The sequence below is a fragment of the Salvelinus sp. IW2-2015 genome, unplaced genomic scaffold (assembly GCF_002910315.2).
Source record: "Salvelinus sp. IW2-2015 unplaced genomic scaffold, ASM291031v2 Un_scaffold3734, whole genome shotgun sequence".
Classification (NCBI taxonomy): Eukaryota; Metazoa; Chordata; class Actinopteri; order Salmoniformes; family Salmonidae; genus Salvelinus; species Salvelinus sp. IW2-2015.
This window is the reverse complement of record NW_019945010.1, coordinates 49,209-54,750: the sequence shown is the minus strand read 5'-3', so window position 1 is coordinate 54,750 and position 5,542 is coordinate 49,209. Positions and strand designations below refer to the sequence as shown.

At 43.2% G+C, this 5,542-nt stretch overlaps 1 non-coding gene across 1 annotated transcript; it reads right to left on the bottom strand.

Annotated features, from left to right (window-relative positions):
- Positions 1-2,522: 2,522 nt before the first annotated feature.
- Positions 2,523-5,179, bottom strand: LOC112076408 (proteasome (prosome, macropain) assembly chaperone 2). Its single transcript, XR_011477725.1, has 3 exons — positions 5,005-5,179; positions 4,691-4,862; positions 2,523-2,598 (listed from the first exon to the last, which is right to left on the bottom strand). It is a non-coding gene; the product is annotated as a proteasome (prosome, macropain) assembly chaperone 2 (transcript).
- Between the last annotated feature and the right edge of the window lie 363 nt (positions 5,180-5,542).

Genomic DNA, 5,542 nt, shown 5'->3' with positions numbered 1-5,542 from the left:
GCAACTGCGACCTGGCCAAGATAAAGCAAGCAGTGTGAACAGACAACACAGAGTTACCATGGAGTAAACAATAAACAAGTCAATAACATGGTAGAAAAAAAGAGAATCTTATATACAATGTGTGCAAAAGGCATGAGGTAGGCCAATAAATCGAATAATTAACATATTTAGCGATTAAACAACTGGAGTGATAAATCATCAGATGATCATGTGCAAGAAGAGATCTGCATAACCATACGATGGACAGCATAACCATACGTTGACAGCATACCATACGATGGACAGCAGTAACATACGATGGACAACATACACATACGATGGACAGCCTAACCTACGTTGGACAGCATAACCATACGTTGGACAGCATACCATACGTTGGACAGCATAACCATACGTTGGACAGCATAACCAACTGACGCATAACCATACGATGGAAGCATAAACCCTACGTTGGACAGGCATAACATACGTTGGACAGATAACCTAGATGGACAGCATAACCTACTGCATGGACAACATAACCATATCCATGTGAAACCAATGTCACTCCTCCACTCTGTCCCTTAAGGCTGCTTACAACAGCGTTGTAATTTACTACTTTGTTTGAACGGACTGTTATACGACGCTCCGTTGCTCTGTTTGCATAGGACCTTGACTGAGCTCCAACCAGTGGTTGTCTAATCACAAACACACATGACCACCCTCCTTGACAACTTACCAACCAGAACAATCATAGGATGTGGGATGGCCTGCGCCATGCCTGACACAAAGCTCCAGAGGTAGAAATAGTTTAAATGTGTAGTGTATTTGTATCGACCGGAACATTAATGCACTTCATTTTGACCAACGTACTCAGCTATTGACTACTAACGTTATTCGCCTACCTTACTTTCTTCAGACTACTAACCGCTAGCCTAGCTAGCCTTACTTTACTTCAGACACTAACCGCTAGCCTAGCTAGCCTTACTTTACTTCAGACGTACTAACCACTAGCCTTACTTACTTCAGACTACTAACCGCTAGCCTTACTTTACTTCAGACTACTAACCGCTAGCCTAGCTAGCCTACTTTAGACTACTAACCGCTAGCCTAGCTAGCCTTACTTTACTTCAGACTACTAACTGCTAGCCAGCTAGCCTTACTTTACTTCAGACTATAACCACTAGCCTAGCTAGCTTATCTTACTTCAGACTACTAACGCTGCCTAGCTAGCCTTACTTTACTTCAGACTACTAACCGCTAGCCTAGCTAGCCTTACTTTACTTCAGACTACTAACCTAGCCTAGCTAGCCTTACTTTACTTCAGACTACTAAACGCTAGCCTAGGCTAGCCTTACTTTACTTCAGACTACTAACCGCTAGCCCAGCTAGCCTTACTTTACTTCAGACTACTAACCGCTAGCCCAGCAGCCTTACTTACTTCACTACTAACCGTAGCCTAGCGCCTATTTACTTCAGACTACTAACCGCTAGCCTAGCTAGCCTTACTTTACTTCAGACTACTAACCACTAGCCTAGCTAGCCTTACTTTACTTCAGACTACTAACCGCTAGCCTTACTTTACTTTCAGACTACTAACCGCTAGCCTAGCTAGCCTTACTTTACTTCAGACTACTAACCACTAGCCTAGCTAGCCTTACTTGACTTCAGACTAATTACCGCTAGCCTTTACTTTACTTCAGACTACTAACGCTAGCTTAGCTAGCCTTACTTTGACTACTAACCGCTAGCCTAGCTAGCCTTCTTTACTTCAGACTACTAACGCTAGCCCAGCTAGCCTTACTTTACTCCTAGACTACTAACCGCTAGCCCCAGCTGCCTTACTTTACTTCAGACTACTAACCGCTACGCAGCAAGCCTACTTTACTTCAGACTTACTAACCGCTAGCTTAGCTAGCCTTACTTTAGACTACTAACGCTAGCCTAGCTAGCCTTACTTTACTTCAGACTACTAACCGCTAGCACCAGCTAGCCTACTTTACTTCAGACTAAATAACCGCTTAGGCCAAGCTAGCCTTACTTCAGACTAATAACAGCTAGCCTAGCTAGCATCTTTGTTAACTTCCTTTCGTTCTGATTTCCTTTCTTGAAGACCAATAGTAAGACGGTCCTTCGTCCCACCTCCTATAATTATCCATTTTAGAACCATGAAGAGTTTTTACCAGATTACATATTTTTATGGAAGACTTTTGCGCACAAAATAGGACTGTTTAAAAAAAAATATGTTTTACATTATAACCCATTTATTTGGCAATTCAATGCTGAGACACCAATCGTTATTTATGTAACAATAAATACACCGTATTCAAAGCATTTTAGGTGATTTTAGAAATTCAGCATGTTGATATAAAAATACAGAAATCTAAATACTCAAAACAATGAACCTAAAAACAGTCTGGGGTACTGACAAACAGCCAGGCAAGTGTTATAAAGKGACCAGAAGTGTTTTTGGGTGAGCTTCCCCTTTAAGGCTTATGGTACATTCTTAACTCTGTTACAAATAGAATGGGTTAAATGAAGCCAACCTCTGTTACATTACCTGGACAATTGGGGTTCTGATCTGAAGAACTGCCAACCTCAACTCTGGAGAAGAGTACACTGTTCAAGAGAGGAGAGAATCTCATTCCATGTCAATGTGACTGAAGCAATGACTCTTGTATATTATGATCATTAACAGTACAGTGTTACATAGACAACTACCCTATTACACTACAAGACCAAAAGTATGTGGACACCTGCTTGTCGAACAAAATCATGGGCATTAACTTTTTATTTTAACTAGGCAAGTCAGTTAAGAACAAATTCTTATTTATAATGATTGGGCCAACGCTGGCCCAATTGTGCGCTGCCCTATGGGACTCCCAATCACAGCCAGTTGTGATACAGCCTGAAATCGAACYAGGATCTGTAGTGACGCCTCTAACACTGAGATGCAGTGCCTTAGACCGCTGCGCCACTCGGGATCCCCAATATAGAGTTGGTCCACCATTTGCGTCATAACAGTCTCCACTCTTCTGGGAAGGATTTCTGCTAGACTTTGGAATATTGCTGCGGGGACTTACCCTCACTCAGCCACAAGAGCATTAGTGAGGTCCGCATTGATGTTGGCAATTAGGCCTGGCTCGCAACAGCATTCCAAGTCATCCCAAAGATGTTTGATGGGGTTGAGGTCAGGGCTATCTGCAGGCCAGTCAAGTTCTTCCACACCGATCTTGACAAACCATTTCTGTATGGACCTCGCTTTGTGCAAGGGGCATTGTCATGCTGAAACAGGAAAGGGTCTTCTCCAAATTGTTGCCACAAATTTGGAAGAACGAATCACCTACAATGTAAATTGCTGTAGCATAAGATTTCCCTTCACTGGAACTAACGGCCTAGCCCTACCCATGAAAACAGCCCCAGACCAGTATTTCCACCTTTACAGTTGGCACTATGCTTCGGGACAGGGAGCGTACTCCTGGCATCCGCCAAACCCAGATTTGTCCGTCGGACTGCCAGATGGTGAAGTGTGATTCATCACTCCAGAGAACATGTTTCTACTGCTCCAGAGTCCAATGGCGGCGAGCTTTACACCACTCCAGCCGACGCTTGGCATTGCGCATGGTGATCTTAGGCTTGTGTGCAGCTGCTTGGCCATGGAAACCCATTTCAATAACTTTTCCTGATGAAAAGTTATTGTGCTGCCGTTGCTTTCAGAGGCAGTTTGGAACTCGGTAGGGAGGTTTGCAACCGATGACAGACAATTTTTTTACACGCTTCACCCCACGGTGGAAGTTGTGGCCTACCACGTCACCACTGAGCCGTTGTTGCTCCTAGACATTTCCACTCACAATAACAGCACTTTTTATTCATTTAACCCTTATTTTACCAGGTAAATTGACTGAGAACACATTTTCATTTACAGCGACGACCTGGGAATAGTTACAGGGGAAGGAAGGGATGAATGAGTCAATTGTAAACTGGGGATGATTAGGTGGTCATGATGTGATGAGGCCAAATTGGAATTTAGACAGGACACCGGGCTCTTACGATAAGTGCTAAGGGATCTTAGTGACCACAGAGAGTCAGGATAGCCGTTTAACAACCATCCGAAAGACAGCACCCTACACAGGGCAATGTCCCCAATCACTGCCCTGGGGCATTGGGATATTTTTAGACCAGAGGGAAGAGTGCCTCCTACTGGCCCTCCAACACCAATTCCAGCAGCATCTGGTCTCCCATCCAGGGACTGACCAGGACCAACCCTGCTTAGCTTCAGAAGCAAGCCAGCAGTGGGATGCAGTTGACCAGGGCAGAAATGTGATGAACTGACTTGTTGGAAAGGTGGCATCCTATGACGGTGCCACATTGAAAGTCACTGAGCTCTTCRGTAAGGCCAGTTTACTGCCAATGTTTGTCTATGGAGATTGCATGGCTGTGTGCCCAATTTTATAGTGCTTGAAATAGCCAAATCTACAATTTGAAGGGGTGTCCACATATTTTTGTATCAGCGGAGGCTGGTGGGAGGAGTGGGAGGAGATATAGGAGGCAAAGCTCATTGTTATGGCTGGAATGGAATCAATGGAACAGAGTCAAACATGTGGTTTCCATGTTTGATATCTTTCCATTTATTCCATTCCAGCCATAACAATGAGTCTGTCCTCCTATATCTCCTCCCACCAGCCTCCACTGTTTTGTATATGTAGTGTACCTTCTGCATTGGTACTGAGGTCGTTGGCGTTCTCAGCGAATGTAGCATAAGGGTTGTTCCCTGCCATAGGGATGAGACAGTCAGTGTGGATGTATCCGACTCGACACATGTTGAGCGTAGAAACAATCAGGTCCACTGCCAGCTGCCCCACATTTCCAACAGAGATTGCTGGCTGTAGACAGACAATGTGACATCTGGTTAGATACAATACAGTAGAATAGACACTGTAGTAGAAGCGTGTAGCACACGTTGAAACCAATTAGACACAATGATAGAGCATAAATAAAGAGGACGCATGTCAGTTATTAACTCACCATAATCAGGGTAAAGTCTTTAAAAGACGTTGGGGTGCATTCTGCCGCGACAAACATCATGTGTGTTGAGAATTAAACAACTTAATTACTGTTCAATCAACCACTTTCAGAGTATTTTGKTTGTAATAATTTCCCATTTACTTTCGCTTCTTGCAAGCTGGAAATGGGCCTTTAAGAACATAGATGGCGTCGATGTTGATGCGTTATCAGATGCCTGAATAAAAATATTGTTGTACTGCAATAGAAGTCAACATTTTAAATATATGTATACGATTTGACAAAAATAAACTTCCATATTTAAATGTACCTTCATTAAAAGTTCCAATAGACGTCTTAAAATAAAAGAATGAGGGAGATATTTTTGTGTCTGAAAGGGGAATCGAGCGGTCACCTATTTTTAGCCGCGTCGCTAAGATGAACCTTTTTGCCAAAATAGATACACAACTCCCGCCAAGTACCGTCTTTAAAGTGTTATCAGTAKCCTCCTCTCTGTGTAGTTTGCCATTATGCTTGGAAGAAAGTTTTGTAATGTTTTAAA